This window comes from Gadus morhua, chromosome 15, assembly GCF_902167405.1.
Source record: "Gadus morhua chromosome 15, gadMor3.0, whole genome shotgun sequence".
Taxonomy (NCBI): Eukaryota; Metazoa; Chordata; class Actinopteri; order Gadiformes; family Gadidae; genus Gadus; species Gadus morhua.
The window spans coordinates 8,929,493-8,946,397 of record NC_044062.1 but is presented as its reverse complement, the minus strand read 5'-3'; the positions used below and the strand labels follow the sequence as shown (position 1 = coordinate 8,946,397).

Here is a 16,905-nt window from a genome sequence, read left to right as displayed (position 1 = left end):
TATGTGAGAAGCGTACATAAGCGCTCAAAAGCAACTCATCTATGTTTTCAGAAACATAATTCAATTTATGAATTATGATATGACAGAGCGTGTTGACTACAGTACCTTGTCTTCTCCCTGCTGCGATGAAGAGCTCAGCACCAAACCGTCCAACACAGCAACAAGAGAGTATGATATTTTCAACCAACCAGTTGGTCCAGTTCCCCTCACAGTTTAAACTCCTGTCAGACTAACCTCTTTTAGGCTGCTGTTCCATGACTTCACTCAGTGATGAAGAATAACCACTATATTAAAATATGAACGATGGACAGAACTGTGATGTTTAGAAGCACAGAGAAATACAAAGAGACACTTGATGGTTCAAACAGCAGGTAAAGACTTCACATGTCCTTCTTTTCCTCAGTTAGAGAAAATACATTGCAGGATTTCATTAACACTTTACCATACATTAATGAACCTTCTTCATTTACATTAGTGAATGCAGTTATAAGCATTAACTAATATTTAACTAATGGTATAGTAACTATTAATTAACGTTAGTAAATGCAGTAATAACCACTATTATACACTATCAGCCTGGGGAACTAAATACACATGGTTCACATGTGTATTAAGTTAATATGGACACTATACGTAAACATGAACACAATTGTTAAATTATATTATTAATTTGTACTGTAAATACTCATGACTGCATTAACTAATGTTAATTAATGGTTAATTATTGTACCTTATTGTAAAGTGTGTTCCCATGATTTCCATGTAAACTGCATTGACTAATGTTTGTTAATGGTTAATTAATGTACCGTATTGAAAAGTATTCCCATGATCTCCATGAAGAGAGAATTGTAAATAATGTAGAGAAAAGAAACACATGACCTAGAGAAGGCTTGTCTTTCAGGTGATAATTACAATCTCACAAAAATGAAATCCTCACCCCACGTTTTCTTCCTCATTCCAAACCTGTGGCGGCCGCGCCTCCATTCATAACATCACTCTGTTGAAGCTCAACCACAGCGAGACGTTAGCTGACCTTCACTTTAATGTGTTTTCATTGGAAAAGCATTTTAAACACAGAAGGTTAAAACAGTACATGTATCCAGATTTTGATCTCAGCTTCTTCACTGTTTCTGCGCTATATTAAGAGTAAGAAAGGAAAAATGAAAAGAAAAGAAAAGAAGAGAAATGTAATAAATAAGTGATGATGTTGAATTATCATATACAGTCTGCTTTTGTAGGGGTGAACTTCTACTGATTACATTATTACCGGATGTATAAAACAATGTAATAAAGATTCGATAAGTGTAGCGGGTCCATGTTGTCCACTCAAATGATTATGTGCTGCTGGTCTGTATCTTACGGGTGGACTCCGTTTCTCTCTGAAGATGTCTCTCTTGGTGTTCATGCAGTCGGTCGTTAGGCCGGTTCCAGCAGCAGCTACTTCCTGGTGAAGCCTTCTCCTGACTGGCTGCCAAACTCATTTACATAACACATATCTTCTTCTCTCATTAGGAACGGTTTTGTTGGCATCAAGAGGTGCCCAAAACACACCCTCTTGTGATGTCAGTCTCCTAACTCCTACAAGACGTTTTGTAGGTGTTTAGAGACGGTGACATCACAAGAGGAGTGTCATTGTAGGATGTTTTTTTGTTTTTTTTAACATATTTATACTCAAGTTTTGTTTTGTCTGTATTAAGAAAAAACCTGAGGTCCACTAGACAGTCCTGCAGGCTGTTAAACGAGCTATGTAGGTTCTGAATAGATTGGTGCACCGAATCCGAAATGCAATACAGCACTGTGTCATCAGCGTACAGATGGGCGGAACAGTTTGGTAGCGATGAAACAATGTTATTGATATAAATTGTGAATAGAACCATTTTTAACTGTTAAAAGCTCCAATAGCGTGGTAGTGAAGAAAGGTGAATGTCATGCTCATGGTACTGCCCTGACTAGTGTTCAGTGAAAGCCAACCTAAAGGTTATACAGCTGTCCGTCCATTCTTTCAGAGAATAGAGGATATTACAGCCACATCATACTGTAGTCAACATTGACCACAGGTTACTGCAAGCAGGGCCGTCACTAGGGGGGTGCGAGGCCCTTTACAGACACGTTGCTAGGAGTTGATAACATAGGCCAACCTCCTCCAATTTCCGAGGACAAGGCTCCGAACTATGGGCGACCGCGCCTTCTGCTCAGCTGCACCCAGTCTGTGGAATGCTCTCCCTGACCGTCTAAGGGCCCCACAGACTGTGGATTCTTTTAAAAAAGGCCTGAAAACCCATCATTGTGAAAAGCCTTTGGCTAAACTGCTTTTTTAAAAGTTATATTTTTCTCTGTTTTTCTTTTTATGCTAGTTTTAAAGTATTTTATGTTGTTTTTATCCTTTTACATGTGCATTGTAGCACTTTGATCATTGAGTTGATGCAAAGTAAGTTATAAATAAAATGTATTGGAATTTCTTTTTTAATCGGTATCTTAAACATGCAATTTTAACGTAGTTTGAGAAGGACAGATCAATGTTCTTATATCTGACCTTGGGGTAAAGGCCCTCTCTGCCTCAGTGTTTTGTGGTGGACGAGGGCGCCCTCCAGAGGAGCCGGTGGGAACTGGCGTCTCGCGACACCATCAGAGAGACCACCAAACCCTGTCCTCAGTGCGGAGTCCCAGTGGAGAAGAACGGTAATGCATCCGCACACGCACGCACACACATACACATAGTTGACGCCTAACAGTAGGCACCACCAGTGTTGGGGGTAACAATGTAACTTTTTGGGGTAACGAAGTAAAGTAACGCATTACATTTAAAATATCGGTAACTACACTACTGTAGCCGAGCGTTCTGAGTTCAACGATACTAATTATTATATAAAACAAAGACCGGGACCAGAGACGAGGTAGTGCGTTCAGCAGCCCACTCGGCTTCACTTTAATCACCCCCCCCCACACACAACACATCAACAGTCAACTTCCCCCCTTACAGCAACTCACGAGGGACACACCTCCTTTTCCAGACTAAACGCCGAACAGTCTGTTACACACGTCCCCTCCTCAATAAGAAACGTCCACGTTTCACCTGAACAAAAAACATGGGGAGAATATCCCCCCAAATCCCCATCTGCTGTAACTCCAACATAACAACAATATAGGCAACACAAATAATCAGAACATACATCAAACACCTGAATTCCAAATCCTCTAAGCAGTTGTTAAGCGCAAACTATACAGTCACCCTGTAACCAGTGACCCAAACATACAACCAATGCTGCCAAACATTTGTGCAACACCTTGAGGCTAAACACATAAACCCAACCTGAAACAAAATTAACAAAAACAATACAATGAACTCATTTGTTTTCACCGTACATTTCACCTTTTCATCAATTCAAACCTTTTTTTTTTTTATCAAGCAAACTTCCACAGCATTAACAAATCCAGAACACCATAACTTCAAAACATGACAAAGTCCTGCAAATGGGACGGAGGCCGCACCACTCGCCCGCCGCGAGACTGTCCGGACCTGAGCTCCGGTAAGTTCCCACCCAGTCCATTGTCCAACTCACCAGCCCGAGGCTGATCCCTGCTCTGTGGGAGCGAAGACTCGACCATAGGAGGAGAACCAACGGCAACAGGAGTGGCAGGAACAGTCTGTGCCGGCAATGGCAGAGTGTACGGTTTCAGTCTGTCATGATGAACCACTTGAGCCCGCTCCATCGGGTCGAGAGCGCTGATAATGCGATATGTTAGTGCAGCCTCCCCACCAGAAACCAGCACTTGCACGACCCGATATGGGCCCTTCCAGTGCGGTGCCAGCTTCATACGCCTTTCCGTGGGGTTATTCAGCCACACCAGCCCACCTACACTAAAGGGACGGTGGCAGCTACTCTGGTCATGGTACAGTTTCTGTCTCTCGCGAGCCTCCGCAGAGTTAAGCCTGGCTGCGCCGAAGGCTGACTCCAGTCGCTCTGCAATGGTGGATGCATAATCCATCTGGGACCCAGTGCCCCGGGAGTCCAGATCACCAGCAGGCACCAGCACGTCAGCAGGAACCCGGGCCTCACGTCCATGCATTAGGTAGAAGGGGGTGAACCGGGTGCTGGCATGTTTAGAGGAGTTGTATGCAAAGGCGACTTGCTTCACATAAGTGTCCCATTCACCTCCATGCGAAAGCAACATCTTTGCCAGCTGATCGATCAGAGTCCGGTTGTGACGCTCCACCATGCCATCAGATTTGGGATTATAGGCAGTGGTGCGTGTTTTCTTAATCCCCAGCCATTGACAGAGGCTCTGAATCACCTCTGCTTCGAACTGCCGGCCCTGGTCGGTATGCAGGATTTCTGGAACACCATGCACCAACACATAATCCTCAAAAAGGCAGCGCGCGACTGAGTGTGCTGTCTGATTCGGTAAGGCATACAGGGCAACAAACTTTGTAAAGTAGTCCTCGACCACTAAGATGTACCTGTTCCCCCGAGATGTCATGGGCAGCTCCAGAATGTCTGCGGCCACCCTCTGCAGAGGACGGTCAACTTGGGACCCTCCCATAGGAGCCCTCGGCCCTGGGACTGGGCACCTGCGAGTCTGACAGGCCCTACATTGCTCACACCACCGTCTTATGTCCCTCAACATGAAGGGCCAGTAGCAAGATTCCTTGGCTTTCTCCCACACACGTTCAGCGGAAAAGTGTGCAGCAGCCGGCCCCCCATGCAACTGTTGAAGGATCTCCGGCACCATGGCTGCAGGAACAACAGCCTGAATTTGCTTCTCTCCCGTGGTTTCAGGCAACGCCGTGCGGCACAGCAGCCCCTCCATTACCGACAGACGGTGGAACTCAGTCCATAACTTCCTCAAGCTGGCAGAGGAACCCCCGGGGAGTCTACGAGGCCGCCGCACTCTGCCCTGCTTCAACCAAGACAACACAACACTAATGTCAGGGTCTTCACGCTGTGCTGACCGCAATTCAGCTCCACCACCACTAAGTGAATACACCGGAACTGGCTCTGTTTGTGCCCCGTCTGCAGGCGGAGAGTGGTCAGACACCTCCACTGAGGCCACGGCGCAAAGCCCGGCTGAAGGAGCATCTGGCTCGACAAAGTCTGGAGACACGGGTCGGCGGGACAGAGCGTCCGCATTTTTGTGGCGGGCGCCATCCTTGTGGACCATGACCCAGTCAAACGGGTCCAACTCCAGCACCCACCTACACCTCCGTCCAGTAGGGTCATTATCAATGGCCATGCGCCTAAGGCCCAGCAGAGGGCGATGGTCAGTGATGATGCAGAACGTGGATAGTCCCACATAGTGTTTGAACTCACGGACTGCCCACACCACAGCCCATAGTTCCCTGTCGAAGGTGGACCATCTCTTCTGTGTGTGTGTGAGGGCCTGGCTTGCGTAGGCAATCACCTTCTCACAACCCTCTTCATCCTGCGCTAGCACTGCCCCAACCGAGTCTTTAGAGGCGTCGGTGTACACCTTGAAAGGAAGTGCAAAGTTAGGTAGTGTAACTACCGGAGAAGATGTAAGCACTTGCCTGAGGTAGGTGAACGCCGCCTCACACTCAGCCGACCACTCAAAGGGCACATTCTTCCCTGCCAGCCGGTTTAGTGGTGCAGCGTGCTGGGAGAAATTACGCACAAATCTCCTATAATAGGAGCATAGACCCACAAAGGCCCTGACCTCTGACGGGGTGCGGGGGGTTGGCCAAGTTCTCACCTTATCAGTGTTCCGCGGGTCTGGTTGGAGACCATCCCTGGAGACCACGTGGCCCAAAAACACGACATGGTCCCTGGCAAAGTGGCATTTCTTGGAATTCAACTTCAGGCCCGCCAGCTGGATCCTAGAAAGGACTTCATCCAAATGAAGAAGATGGTCTGAGAATGTACGGCTGTAAATCAGTATATCATCCAGATATACCACACAAATGTGCCATGGCAGGCCCCTCAGAATGAGCTCCATCATTCGTTGAAACGTGGCTGGAGAATTGGTCAGACCCATAGGCATAGCCCGCCACTGATACAGGCCCCGGCCGGTCGTGAAAGCTGTCTTCTCGCGATCCTCCTCAGCCATCTCTACCTGCCAGTAGCCATTCGAAAAGTCAAGCGTGCTGAACCAGGCCGAGCCAGCCAGAGCATCTAGGCTATCATCCACTCGCGGGAGGGGGTGTGAGTCTTTGATCGTCACTGCATTCAGCCGACGATAATCAATGCAGAACCTCCACTGTCCCCCTTTCTTCCTCACAAGCACCACTGGAGATGCCCAGGGCTACAAAAGGTTAAAGACATCAGTGAACCTCTGCAGCAACTCAGCCAGCTTGGCCCTCTGCTCAGCCGTAACAGGAGACTCCTCTAAGGAGACAGGGCCTGCAGCAGCCGGCGGCACAGCTGGATGATTGTCGACGACACGAGGCGGCACTAAAATGTCTCCCTTTCCGACTGGGTAAAACTCACCCAGGTGTAGACCCTGCCTGAGTTCAACCGCCTCCCCTGTGGGATTGAGGATGCGGGCTGAGGTCACACCATTCCTCACACTGCTCACTGTACGAGCAACCACCAGCCCCGTTGTTTCTGGGATGTTAGGCTCCAGATATCCCTGAAAGTCTGCAGCAGGTTGACTAGCTCCAGCAGGAGTGAGAATGTTCACTGGCACCAGAGCCTCACTCAGCGGAGGAATGGTCATGACGTCAGCGAGGGATACGTTACAACAACTTGGGACCAACTCTCCACCCTGAAGCAGGGGAACAGAAACGTCCCATAGTTGTAAAACCCCTCGCCCCAAATCCAACAATGCATGATTCTTAGCCAGAAAGTCCAGTCCGAGTAGAACACACTGAGTGGATTCCCTTAGCACATGGAAAGTGTGCTGCCAGCAGGTCGGGCCCAGGCGGAAGGTGATCTCACTGGTACCCAGTGTGTCTAATTTTTGTCCATTAACTGCCCGAGAGTCAATATAGTTCTTTTTCAGAGGCCTGTTTCGCAGGGCAGGGACTGACATACGGAAGTCTGCACTAATCAGTGACACCGAGGCCCCGGAGTCCACCAACATGAGAACCTCTGTGCCTTCAACCACACCCCTGATGAAAGAAGTTGATTGGCCAGTATAATCCATACAAGCAATGTCATTGGAAAAGTCATGGCTCAAGGGACCCACCATAGGAGTAGCTGGCGTTTGGGCCTCGACACCAGCTACCGGCCGTTTCCCTGATGGCCGTTGTCAGCATCCTGCTGTCGTGGCAGGAAGTGCACGCCGCGTCGCCTGGGCTCGTCCTCACGTCGCCTGGGCTCGTCCTCACGTCGCCTGGATTCGTCCTCACGTCGCCTGGGCTCGTCCTCACGTCGCCTGGGCTCGTCCTCACGTCGGGCACGCCAGTTCGGGCTAGGGCTTCTACCCCCAGGCGGCCTGGAGGGCATCCCAGACGGATCTGAACGATAGCCACGAGACGGAAAACCCCCCTGGCGTGGGGACCGCCCAGGCTCGGGGGAGCGGCCACGGCGTTCCTCACGAGAGCCTCTCAACTGGCAGCCCCACTCGCCACAGGTACAGTTACAGCCTCCTCCTGAGGGCGAGCGAAACCTTCGCCCCCTTGTGTCAGCATCCCCCGACCTCAGCCTCCTATTCTCCTCACAAAGTTCTTTCATTCCCACTCTCATGGTGTGCATGTCCTCAGTTAGCTTTTCAACAGCTCTCTGGAGACCATCAGAGACTGACACGGACTGTACAGATGGGCCCCCACCACCGTAGGCAGCAGCAGCAGTACTCACGCAGTCTCTCTGTAGGGTCATTCTGGCGTTCTCACATCGCTCCGCCACGTGTAAAGCCTCCTCCAGGTCCGTGGCGCCCATCTCCAAACACTTGGCCTTCAAAGCCGGGTCAAGACCAGCCAGGAAACGCCGAAACTTCTCCTCCCTCTGTGCAACACCACCATAATCCGGAAATGCCTCTGTGACCAGCCGGCTCACATCAGCAGCGTACACCTCCAGACTTTCACCAGAAGCACGCACACGGGCTGACAGGCTTGCTCTGAACCGGTCCATTAACTGTCTCTGTCCAAACGCTGCTCCCAGCCTCTCTTTAATCGCCGCATAATCCAACTTGGTCGCATCAGGAAGACTGTCCCACAGCAGAAAAGCGGACTTGCTGAGGCGAGTGGGAAGAATCCTCACCAGCTCTTCCGTACAGCCGTGGCCGCCCCCTGCCGTGGCGCCGACGGCCACCTCCAACTGCCTCGCCCAGCTGAGGAAACTCTGGCTCCCGTCCCCGGTAAAAGGAGCAGGCAGGTCGATCTTTACAGCTCCGCCCGGCGAGTATCTGCCCAGCATGCTTGCACTGGGTTTAAAAGGGTCCTCGTCTGCGCTCCACATGTCAACCTTCTATCACGCACCACGTGCGGTCAGCCAGCTAGCTATACTGGGGCAGCTAAACCAATAACTAACTGAAACTAAAACTAACACCGACAAGGCGCCGCAGCAGACAAAATACTCAACTAAACACAATCAGCGGTTCACTGAAGAACACCGCTGCCACCAATGTAGCCGAGCGTTCTGAGTTCAACGATACTAATTATTATATAAAACAAAGACCGGGACCAGAGACGAGGTAGTGCGTTCAGCAGCCCACTCGGCTTCACTTTAATCACCCCCCCCCACACACAACACATCAACAGTCAACTTCCCCCCTTACAGCAACTCACGAGGGACACACCTCCTTTTCCAGACTAAACGCCGAACAGTCTGTTACACTACTTTAATAGACAATAGTAAGGGGCTTTCCTGCGTTACCCAAGCCATGTTTGCCTGCATGTAAATTACTGATCTGTTGTGGTGCGTGCATGCGTGGTGCCTGTGTGTCTGCAGCGCCTGCTTGTCTCGGCACGTTGCCATAGCGATCGATTTGAGGGACGTAGCTGCTTGTGCGAAGGATTTTTCAAGTGTTGGAGCGCAGAAGCAGGTGACACAGAAAGACAGGCTGGTTTGCAGGGTTCATTGTAGAAGACATGCTTCCCCTACCAACTATTGAATCGCCCGGATTTAGAAAAATACTAGGTAAAAGACCTGCGACTCGCAAGCCAACATCTGACAGGAAAACATTTTCCCATTACCTGACCAAGTGTTATACCGACATGGAATCGAAGCTCAAAATAATTTTTGAGTCCTCCCTGGATCATATGTCCACCACCGCGGACATTTGGTCCGCCAACAACAAAAGTTACTTAGGAATGACGTTTGCACTGGATAGACAGCATTACTTTAAAACTTGAGAAGGCTGCTCTTGCCTGCAAGAGGGTGAGAGGAAGTCACACTTACGATGTCATAGCTTGCGAAATAGATCAGGTTCATTCAACCTTTGGACCACAATAAAGTAACAGCATGTGTCACTGCCGCTTAAGTGCATTTCTGTTTTAATTGTATGGGATAAAGAGACCTTTTTATATTTTTCCTTGACCACTTAATTTTTGTTCGCATGGTTCCTAAAGCCTGTGTTTTGAAACTTGTGTGTTGCTACCGATTTACCTAACCATAGCCTACTTTATCCTGTTGTTTGTGGATTTTACAGTGAGGCATTTCTTTGTGCAGACAGGGATATTGTTCTTTCATTTGGTTTATATGCTATTTGTATAGATCACTAAGTGATGATAGGGCTATGATGTTTGTCCATGTATCTACAGTACCCTAAATTTATAAAAGGGAAAGTAAAGTTATAAATAGTGAAGTTACTTTTCAAACGCAGTAACTAGTAAAATAATCTCATTACAATTTACAGAAGTAACTTGTAATAAGTAACTAATTACTTTTTTTGAGTAACTACCCCAACACTGAGCACAACCAGGATATTGCAAGAATCATGTGAGTATAAAAAATTCATCAAATAAGCTGTGTGTGTGTGCGTGTGCGTGTGCGTGCGTGCGTGCGTGCGTGTGTGTGTGTGTGTGTGTGTGTGTTGGTGTGTGTGTGTTCCAGGAGGTTGTATGCACATGGTGTGTCCGAGGACGCAGTGTTCCAGTGAGTGGTGCTGAATCTGCTCTGTGCCCTGGAACAGAGACTGCATGGCCAACCATTGGTTTGGATGAAACATTAGGACACGCCCACAGTCAACAATCTCTCAGGAGAGAAGACACGCCCCCAACGATGATTAGACATGCCTTCAGCTGGGAAAGGACATATCTTCAACAGGGACAGGACACGCCTCAAATTGTGATAAGACACGCCTCCAACACTGACAGGACACGCCTCAAACACTGACAGGACACGCCTCCAACAGTGACAGGACACACCTCCAACACTGACAGTACACACCTCCACGGACCTGGGTTCCAGGGTCCTGTTCCAGGGTCCTAGGTTCAAGGATCCTGGGTTCCAGGCTGTGTTCCAGGGTCTACCGGGGTCCTGGGTTCCAGGCTGTGTTCCAGGGTCCTGTTCCAGGGTCTACCAGGGGTTTTAAAACTAACTATCTTATTCATTTCTCTAAAGCTAAACGGTTTTCTTCAATGTGACTCTTTTTGGTGTGCGATCATTTATAGAAACATACAATGTTACGACATGTGGGAATTAAGTCCCGTTTCTTAACTTAATGAGTTTTCGCAGAACCTAGTACACGACCCGTCTGTCTGTACGTCCTGCTCACAAACATTTGAGTGCTTGGGATCTACAAGGTGTTAATGTTATAAATTGATACAATGATCGATATTCAACTTTGAAACATATGCGCTGATGAATAAAAGATGAGTACTTATTTAAAGATTTTACCTTATTTAATATGAATTTGATTCCAATTGGCATGCTTGTTCAAAGTTTGCGCTTTTGGACAATTGCTATTGCGCCACCTTTGGCCCAATCAGTGTCATTATTCTTCCCTCTTAATATCTTGTTTACAGCCTCTACAGCTGTGGAAAGTTTCATAAAAGTGCCACAGCTGTTTTTGCTGTGTAGGTAATTTTTGCGGGTAATAATATAATAATATATATACAGGTGCTGGTCAAATTATTAGAATATCATGAAAAAGTTGATTTATTTCAGTAATTATATTCAGAACGTGAAACTTACATATTATATCAATTCATTACACACAGAGTGATATATTTGAAATGTTTATTTCTTTTAATTTGGATGATTAGTACTGACAATTACTGAAAATCCCAAATTCAGTATCTCAGAAAATTAGAATATTAGTTACGACTAGTACAAAAAATGATTTTTTAGAAATGTGGGCCAACTGAAAAGTATGAACATGGAAAGTTTCAGCATGTATGGCAATCAATACTTAGTTGCAGCTCCTTTTGCCTGAATTGCTGCAGCAATACGGCGTGGCATGGAGTCGACCAGTCTGTTGCACTCCTCAGGTGTTATGAGAGCCCAGGTTGCTTTAATAGTGGCCTTCAGCTCTTCAGCATTGTTGGGTCTGGCATCTCGCATCTTCCGCTTCACAATACCCAATAGGTTTTCTATGGGGTTAAGGTCAGGTGAGTTTGCAGGCCAATCAAGAAGAGGGATACCATGGTCCTTAAACCAGGTACTGGTAGATTTGGCACTGTGTGCAGGTGCCAAGTCATGTTGGAAAATGAAATCGTCACCTCCATAAAGTTGGTCCGCGGCAGGCAGCATAAAGTGTTCTAAAACTTCCTGGTAGACTGCTGCATTGACCCTGGACCTCAGGAAACACAGTGGACCAACAGCAGCAGATGACATGGAAACCCAGACCATTACTGACTGTGGAAATTTTACACTGGACTTCAGGCAACGTGGATTCTGTGCCTCTCCTGTCTTCCTCCAGACTCTGGGACCTTGATTTCCAAAGGAGATACAAAATTTACTTTCATCTGAAAACATAACTTTGGACCACTCAGCAGCAGTCCAGTCCTTTTTGTCTTGAGCCCAGGCGAGACGCTTTTGACGTTGTCTCTTATTCAAGAGTGGCTTTACACGAGGAATGCGACAGCTGAAGCCCATATCTTGCATACGTCGGTGTGTGGTGCTTCTTGAAGCACTGACTCCAGCTACAGTCCACTCTTTGTGGATCTCCCCCACATTTTTGAATCGGTTTTGTTTGACAATCCACTCCAGGGCGCGTTTATCCCTCTTGCTTGTACACTCTTTTCTACCACATCTTTTTCTTCCCTTCGCCTCTCTATTAATGTGCTTGGACACAGAGCTCTGGGAACATCCAACCTCTTTGGCAATGACCTTTTGTGTCTTGCCCTCCTTCTTTAAAGTATCAATGGTCATCTTTTGGACAGTTGTCAAGTCAGCAGTCTTCCCCATGATTGTGTGTCATACAGAATCAAAACGAGAGACCATTTAAAGGCTTTTCCAGGTGTTTTGAGTTAGTTAGCTATTTAGAGTGTGGCACCAGGTGTCTTCAATATCTGACCTTTTCACCATATTCTAATTTTCTGAGATGTTGAATTTAGGGTTTTCATTGGTTGTCAGCTATAATCATCTTCTTTTTGGCAAAAAACACTTATAATGTATCAGTCTGTTTGGAATGAATGTATACATTCTACAGGTTTGACTTTCTAAATGGAATTAATGAAATAAATCAACTTTTTCATGATATTCTAATAATATGACCAGCACCTGGGTGCTGGTCAAATTATTAGAATATCATGAAAAAGTTGATTTATTTCAGTAATTATATTCAGAACGTGAAACTTACATATTATATCAATTCATTACACACAGAGTGATATATTTGAAATGTTTATTTCTTTTAATTTGGATGATTAGTACTGACAATTACTGAAAATCCCAAATTCAGTATCTCAGAAAATTAGAATATTAGTTACGACTAGTACAAAAAATGATTTTTTAGAAATGTGGGCCAACTGAAAAGTATGAACATGGAAAGTTTCAGCATGTATGGCAATCAATACTTAGTTGCAGCTCCTTTTGCCTGAATTGCTGCAGCAATACGGCGTGGCATGGAGTCGACCAGTCTGTTGCACTCCTCAGGTGTTATGAGAGCCCAGGTTGCTTTAATAGTGGCCTTCAGCTCTTCAGCATTGTTGGGTCTGGCATCTCGCATCTTCCGCTTCACAATACCCAATAGGTTTTCTATGGGGTTAAGGTCAGGTGAGTTTGCAGGCCAATCAAGAAGAGGGATACCATGGTCCTTAAACCAGGTACTGGTAGATTTGGCACTGTGTGCAGGTGCCAAGTCATGTTGGAAAATGAAATCGTCACCTCCATAAAGTTGGTCCGCGGCAGGCAGCATAAAGTGTTCTAAAACTTCCTGGTAGACTGCTGCATTGACCCTGGACCTCAGGAAACACAGTGGACCAACAGCAGCAGATGACATGGAAACCCAGACCATTACTGACTGTGGAAATTTTACACTGGACTTCAGGCAACGTGGATTCTGTGCCTCTCCTGTCTTCCTCCAGACTCTGGGACCTTGATTTCCAAAGGAGATACAAAATTTACTTTCATCTGAAAACATAACTTTGGACCACTCAGCAGCAGTCCAGTCCTTTTTGTCTTGAGCCCAGGCGAGACGCTTTTGACGTTGTCTCTTATTCAAGAGTGGCTTTACACGAGGAATGCGACAGCTGAAGCCCATATCTTGCATACGTCGGTGTGTGGTGCTTCTTGAAGCACTGACTCCAGCTACAGTCCACTCTTTGTGGATCTCCCCCACATTTTTGAATCGGTTTTGTTTGACAATCCACTCCAGGGCGCGTTTATCCCTCTTGCTTGTACACTCTTTTCTACCACATCTTTTTCTTCCCTTCGCCTCTCTATTAATGTGCTTGGACACAGAGCTCTGGGAACATCCAACCTCTTTGGCAATGACCTTTTGTGTCTTGCCCTCCTTCTTTAAAGTATCAATGGTCATCTTTTGGACAGTTGTCAAGTCAGCAGTCTTCCCCATGATTGTGTGTCATACAGAATCAAAACGAGAGACCATTTAAAGGCTTTTCCAGGTGTTTTGAGTTAGTTAGCTATTTAGAGTGTGGCACCAGGTGTCTTCAATATCTGACCTTTTCACCATATTCTAATTTTCTGAGATGTTGAATTTAGGGTTTTCATTGGTTGTCAGCTATAATCATCTTCTTTTTGGCAAAAAACACTTATAATGTATCAGTCTGTTTGGAATGAATGTATACATTCTACAGGTTTGACTTTCTAAATGGAATTAATGAAATAAATCAACTTTTTCATGATATTCTAATAATATGACCAGCACCTGGGTGCTGGTCAAATTATTAGAATATCATGAAAAAGTTGATTTATTTCAGTAATTATATTCAGAACGTGAAACTTACATATTATATCAATTCATTACACACAGAGTGATATATTTGAAATGTTTATTTCTTTTAATTTGGATGATTAGTACTGACAATTACTGAAAATCCCAAATTCAGTATCTCAGAAAATTAGAATATTAGTTACGACTAGTACAAAAAATGATTTTTTAGAAATGTGGGCCAACTGAAAAGTATGAACATGGAAAGTTTCAGCATGTATGGCAATCAATACTTAGTTGCAGCTCCTTTTGCCTGAATTGCTGCAGCAATACGGCGTGGCATGGAGTCGACCAGTCTGTTGCACTCCTCAGGTGTTATGAGAGCCCAGGTTGCTTTAATAGTGGCCTTCAGCTCTTCAGCATTGTTGGGTCTGGCATCTCGCATCTTCCGCTTCACAATACCCCATAGGTTTTCTATGGGGTTAAGGTCAGGTGAGTTTGCAGGCCAATCAAGAAGAGGGATACCATGGTCCTTAAACCAGGTACTGGTAGATTTGGCACTGTGTGCAGGTGCCAAGTCATGTTGGAAAATGAAATCGTCACCTCCATAAAGTTGGTCCGCGGCAGGCAGCATAAAGTGTTCTAAAACTTCCTGGTAGACTGCTGCATTGACCCTGGACCTCAGGAAACACAGTGGACCAACAGCAGCAGATGACATGGCACCCCAGACCATTACTGACTGTGGAAATTTTACACTGGACTTCAGGCAACGTGGATTCTGTGCCTCTCCTGTCTTCCTCCAGACTCTGGGACCTTGATTTCCAAAGGAGATACAAAATTTACTTTCATCTGAAAACATAACTTTGGACCACTCAGCAGCAGTCCAGTCCTTTTTGTCTTGAGCCCAGGCGAGACGCTTTTGACGTTGTCTCTTATTCAAGAGTGGCTTTACACGAGGAATGCGACAGCTGAAGCCCATATCTTGCATACGTCGGTGTGTGGTGCTTCTTGAAGCACTGACTCCAGCTACAGTCCACTCTTTGTGGATCTCCCCCACATTTTTGAATCGGTTTTGTTTGACAATCCTCTCCAGGGCGCGTTTATCCCTCTTGCTTGTACACTCTTTTCTACCACATCTTTTTCTTCCCTTCGCCTCTCTATTAATGTGCTTGGACACAGAGCTCTGGGAACATCCAACCTCTTTGGCAATGACCTTTTGTGTCTTGCCCTCCTTCTTTAAAGTATCAATGGTCATCTTTTGGACAGTTGTCAAGTCAGCAGTCTTCCCCATGATTGTGTGTCATACAGAATCAAAACGAGAGACCATTTAAAGGCTTTTCCAGGTGTTTTGAGTTAGTTAGCTAATTAGAGTGTGGCACCAGGTGTCTTCAATATCTGACCTTTTCACCATATTCTAATTTTCTGAGATGTTGAATTTAGGGTTTTCATTGGTTGTCAGCTATAATCATATTCTTTTTGGCAAAAAACACTTATAATGTATCAGTCTGTTTGGAATGAATGTATACATTCTACAGGTTTGACTTTCTAAATGGAATTAATGAAATAAATCAACTTTTTCATGATATTCTAATAATATGACCAGCACCTGTACATGATAACACTATAATTTTCAATAGGTTGCCTGGCACTTTTTTCTTGGCCTAAAAATAAATACAATTGTGAATCTGTGCCTGATTTGATGACATCAACTAAAAAAACCTTGCCACAACCCCCAATCTTTCCAATCTAAAGAACTAAAGGTTTGATGTCTATAGGTCGCATTTCATCATTCCATTAGCTTTAGAAGGAGAAAGGCTATACGTGGACCGTAATGTTGCGTTTGTCTCCCCCTAGCGGACACTGTTGGCACGCAGCCCAAAAACATATCCCTCTCGTCTCGTCTTCTCCTGGTTTCTCCTGTTTTCTCGTGTTATTCACCTCGTTGACTCAAAATAGTAATATCTCATGCGTTACCGGTTGTGTTTTGTCCGCCGACTTCTAAGGCGTGGCTTTCTAAGGCGTGGGAAGGACGAAACAGCGACACAGGACAAAGCTCTCACGTTGGTGCTCTTTATTGTGGTACAACATGATGACACACACATCGTGTCAACACCATGAGTGTTCAGACCTCCAGGTTAGATATATTTATCTATTTCTTTATTTTGACTGACAGAAAATACATTTATACATACATACTACATCAAACATTTGATCGTATAGTGGTAAATTACAGTTAATTTCCAACATGATTGTCCACCCCACTTTTAATAATGGTGTGATCCAGATGCCTCGGACACCAGCCTTCCGAGTGGGGAAATCTCCCAGCTTTCTTACGGCATTTCACTAAGGCACGGCCCCTTTGGGTCATGCCCCCTCTGAATTCTGGTCATGCCTCTGCGTTCACTCTCCTGGGGCCTCTACGAATAGTCAAATCTCCTAACCCAACTTTTCCTTAACCTTTGTGGAAAACGTCATCAATTTTCCGAAGATTGACTACAACAAGCGCTCTTTGATCCATGAGTTCTTGTCGTATTGATTTCAATCAGTTTATCGCCATCAGTGACTTTGGTCGGACTTGGCCAAAGGGAATATTTTAGGCCACTTGAATTCCAATTCACATGTGAAAATAAATTAACTGCCCCCATTAATCTTTCTTAAATGTGAAGTTCGCATTTTCTTTTCTTATGCTGTATTTTATATGCTTACTAACCGGCAAGAAATTAATTAATT

The 16,905-nt window shown here is 45.7% G+C and overlaps 1 protein-coding gene and 1 pseudogene across 2 annotated transcripts in view; one reads left to right on the top strand and one right to left on the bottom strand.

The window, feature by feature from the left end:
- The window catches only part of LOC115559436 (uncharacterized), a 52,113-nt pseudogene extending 51,963 nt beyond the window's left edge, over positions 1 to 150 (bottom strand).
- The window catches only part of LOC115559454 (neoverrucotoxin subunit beta), a 544,561-nt gene that overhangs the window by 361,863 nt on the left and 165,793 nt on the right, over positions 1 to 16,905 (top strand). The gene's annotated exons all lie outside the window — the stretch shown is intronic.